Source organism: Teleopsis dalmanni, chromosome 1, assembly GCF_002237135.1.
Source record: "Teleopsis dalmanni isolate 2A chromosome 1, ASM223713v2, whole genome shotgun sequence".
Lineage (NCBI taxonomy): Eukaryota > Metazoa > Arthropoda > Insecta > Diptera > Diopsidae > Teleopsis > Teleopsis dalmanni.
The window spans coordinates 69,802,370-69,807,122 of NC_051846.1; the positions used below are offsets into that span (position 1 = coordinate 69,802,370).

The 4,753-nt window shown below is 30.0% G+C and overlaps 1 long non-coding RNA gene across 1 annotated transcript; it reads left to right on the forward strand.

Moving 5' to 3' along the window:
- Positions 1-885: 885 nt before the first annotated feature.
- Positions 886-3,169, forward strand: LOC119671538. Its single transcript, XR_005251829.1, has 3 exons — positions 886-1,038; positions 1,095-1,197; positions 2,729-3,169. It is a non-coding gene; the product is annotated as an uncharacterized LOC119671538 (long non-coding RNA).
- Positions 3,170-4,753: the final 1,584 nt, after the last annotated feature.

The following is a 4,753-nucleotide window of genomic DNA, read 5'->3' on the forward strand; positions in this document are numbered from 1 at the left end:
AAACCTCGGAGCATTCGAGGCGAATGCTTGATCAGGAAGGCCGAATGTGGGGTGTGTTTGTGCAGTACGACAAGAGAGCAGAACAAACGAATTCTTGTTGCCATGACTACAAAGAGAAGAGTTAGTCAGTCGCTTCGTGGTGTTCAGCGAAAACGGTCGAGTAGCGCGAAACATTTTTTTCTTACATACATTTTGTAATTTTGTATCACTCTAATTTAATTTAATTGTATTAATGTTTTTAAAATCAACTTTCAATTCAATATAATAATAAAATTCCTACATATATATGAATGATATATAATGGTTTAAAATACATAAAAGCACCACAACATCAAAGAAAAATTCTATAAACTCAAATAATTTAGAGTTTCATTTGTTTCAAATACATTTTTTTTCTTAATAGTTTCAACCAAACACAAACAACATATATATCTCGAAAAGACGGATTCTTTCCACATGGGCGAAAGAGATTGCAGACCAAATAAACAGTTTTAAAATGCCTTATTTTAATTTCTTTTTGAAGTCTAGCACTAAATCCATTTCAATTTACATAATCCTAACCTCATATAAGAAAAAATTTTACAAGATTTTATTCTAAAAGCCTAATGTGGAAGTGTTTTGTCCGAATAATATTATGTACACTATACACTATTAAACATGTCATTTCAATTTCAAAGAACATATTTATTGCCACCACTGTAAATGACAGTTATCAAATGACAACTAAAAAACAAATCTAATCTAACAATATCAACTTACAATGAATTTATAAGATAAATTGACAATGTAAATTTAAAATGAAATCAGTTGCACTTAACAACAAAACTGATCCAAAAGTTATAAAAAATGAATCAGTAACAATTAAAAAGATTAATACGACGTACATATATCATTTGAAAGAAATTATTACTGGAAAAATTAAACAAGTGCCAGAGAGATGAATCGATTTTTGGTGATTATATAGTTGGCATCTTGGAGAGTGATGAAATGCATGAATAAAAAGCATTTACTTTACAGGAACTGTTAGGTGCAGTGGTGGTGAGTTTGTGACAATAATATTAAGCGTATATAACATTACTTTAATCCTGTTATAGGGTGATACAAGTTAATTTTAGTTAAAATGATATGAGGAAAAAGCACGAAAAATATAACCTGTTAACAAGGCACTCCAATATACAGAGGAAGAGCGTCAGACACGTAAGTAAATGTTAGCACATTACTCAAAGGTGATACCAACAAAATATTTAAATTGTGAAATTATTGAGAAAGTAGGATTATAATATGTAAAAAAGGCACAAAGTTCTAGTAGTTGACGTATTGATTGTATAGTGACTTGAAAGATTAATAACCTCCATTACGAATATTGAAACTCCAGCAAGAACACTTCAGCAATATTAGTCTATAAATTTCATTGTTAACTAAAATCGTCAGTTGATTAAGTTTATTTAAGAAATTAACAAATAAAAGTGTTAACTGAAATAGGCCAACGATTCTATTGTATTATCTGTTGTTGTTGTTGTTGTTGTTGTTGCTGTTCTTGTTGCTACTGCTGTAACCAAATGCCCATTTCACAGCAAACACACAAAAGGTTGACAAGACTTTGTACATGGAATGAGATGAGGAAGAAAGTATAAAAACACGATGTAGGTACCGGTATGAAAGTTGTATTTAACATGGGTCCAGGTGAAATGCCTGCACTTGTCTATAGCAGTTTTGTAACTTCAAAATATCTTGATAATATTATTAATAAATTTAAATTTTGTTATTACTAGAGAGCACCTAGTCTAAGTTTAATAAGAATTTAGCTGTTTTTATATTTTTCACATATATGTAAGTTTTGTGTAATATAGTAAAGTTAGTACCTTTTAGGTAGTAAAAAGATATCAGAAAACATATTCCCTGTGGGTTGAATAATATAAAACTTTATTTCAATAATCCGATACTATCCAACATAACATATCTCCTTCAACATAAAAGAGTCTGTCTGTTTTCGAGGGATAAAAATGAGAACATTTGAAAAAATATTCAAAGTCATTTCCTTATCAATTCAAATACTGAAAAACGGAAGAACTGACAATATGATATATATTAATATTAATATATTTTCTATATTTCACCCTTAAGTTCCTCTGGAATGAATCACATACCATATTTACTTAACATGAACCTCTGTCAAACAAATTGGTGTTATGCGGGTAACACACTGTCTATATATTATATTATTGAAGTTTTCACTTCATTATAAACTCAATTATTGTGCAGTGATAAGAATAATTTTTAAATAAAATGAATAGTTCTGTGTCAATCGCAGAACTATAAGTATAATAGTGTAAAGGTATAATATATGCATATGTTTACGGTTATATGAACTCAAATTGAAAATATATAATTTCAATCATTATTACAAAGTGTATACCGAATTAGTCTTGTTAAATAATAAAAATAATGTGGCTCATTATTTATTATTTAAATGAATAATAAATGAATACTGAGCACAAATAGTGCTCTAAAGAATATAAGAAATAGGTGTGAAAACAGTCTAATGTGTATACTATAAAGATTCTATCTCTTTATATTATTTACCCTCCTTTTTATTCACCTAAGCTACTACCTAGCCACACCTAAGTATCTATATAAAATCATGATTGTAATAATTTCATTAACTATTTAAACTCAAACTAATTTTTAATTAAAAAGAAGTCAATAAAATATTAATTTATACTTATAGATAATGTTGCTTGTAAATCCTACCAAAGCTGTTACTGTACCATATACAATTTGGAATATCATGACATCACGCGGCTTATTGCTTATTGCTTACAGCTGATTAGGTCTATTAAATTATGCGATATGGAGTCAATGTCGTCACTAAAATACTAGACCTGTCAGATTCTGTATCTGATGTTTTTTTTTCGCATTTCATACGAATTACTAGTGCGATGGATGTTAAAAAGCTCATGGATGAAATTTATTTCACAAAATGTATGCGATAAAAAGAAGGAAATTATTTTTAATCCATTTAAATGTGGGCTTAAAATTTCGAATTTAGATAAAAAAGACTTAAATGGAAAGTAATATTAACGGGAAGTTTAACCAAATATGCACCTATCCAAGAAGAAATGTTTATGCAAGGCGAATATACATTGTGACCGAAAAGTTTCCGGAAATTTTAAATAAAACGCAAAATTCTTAATCTTCATCAATATTTATTTTATCTCCTTCAAAATATGCTCCATTAAAGCGATACCAAAATGCATAACGTTTCTTCCAAATCATCAAAACATTTTTTATAGGCGCTTTCCGGTATGGCTTTGAGTTCCCTCTGCGAATTCTGTTTTACGTCTTCTATGGATTCAAAACGCGTTCCTCTGAGTGGTAATTTGAGGTTGGGAAACAGGAAAAAGTCACACGGTGCAAGATCAGGTGAATACGGTGGCTGTTCGATGGTATTTATTGAATGTTTGGCCTTAAAATCGTTGATAATGTTGAACAAATTGAGGTGAATCGGAACAAGCCGGGCGTTGACACGTCGCATACACAAATTGTCCACCAAAATCAAACGAGCCATCTCACGACCGATGCCTAGCTCTCGTGCTATCTCTCTAACACTCACATGAGGATTTTTGAACACGATTTCCTTTGCCTTTTCAATGTTTTCGTCGGTGGTAGAGGTCGAAGGTCGTCCAGAACGCGGCATGTCTTCGACGGTCGTACGACCGTCCTGAAAGGCTTTGTACCACTCATAAACTTGAGTTTTCGATAAAACTGATTCCCCATAAGCCTTTTGTAGCATTCGCAACGATTCTGCACACGAAATTTCGTTCGAAACACAAAATTTGATGCAAACTCTTTGTTCAATATTTTTTTCCATTGTTTTTTTCGCAACGCCCTACTGAGGTGAACTGGTTTCAACAGCTGCCGTAAACGAACTGTCTGACAGATCGCGCTCATTTTTGGCATAGTAATTGTCAGGACAGTGCTGCCAAACTACATAAACTTAAAATATCGAAAAATATACAGCGCGCGAATTTTAAATGAGAATTTCCGAAAACTTTTCGGTCACAATGTTACAACCTCTCTAATGACAAATGAAGAGTGATTGAGAAAATAAAAAGGAACAATTTAATTTACAAATTTAATTTACAAAGGAAAAATGTACATATATTTGTATTTTAAAAATTATATACAATATAACAATATTTATGTCTCATTTAGATATAACTGAACGACATTACTGAGGATATTTTCTTAATAAAATAGAATACTAGAACAAGAAAAGTCACCAATGTTGCAAATTTTATTGTCCATTAAACTAGGGTTCTATCAATTCTGGAAAATAGTTTCATCGCTTATTATGGATTGTAGAAAGTAAAAATCTTTTCTATTATAAAAAGTATAACCGAATATGAAGCAATTTTTCGTTTAATTCATATGGTATTTTGAAGTTATCCTTTAATTTTCAATTGAACAATTTATTTATAAGTTTCTTATAAAATTGAGCGATTCTCCAAAATTAAACGAATGTAGTTTTTAAAGATAAATACGACGAAAATTACGAAGAAAACTGTTTTGCTAATGCAAAGGTTTTTGAATAGTACCAAATTATAACAAAAATATTTTATTTTTAAATTGATTATTAATTATTTTATAATTAAAATCATGGCATAACAAGTAAAAAATTATAAAATGTAACTGAGAGGTTTCGAACAGTAGTGAATTGTAAAAACGGAATTTTTAGTTAATTGAATTTTTG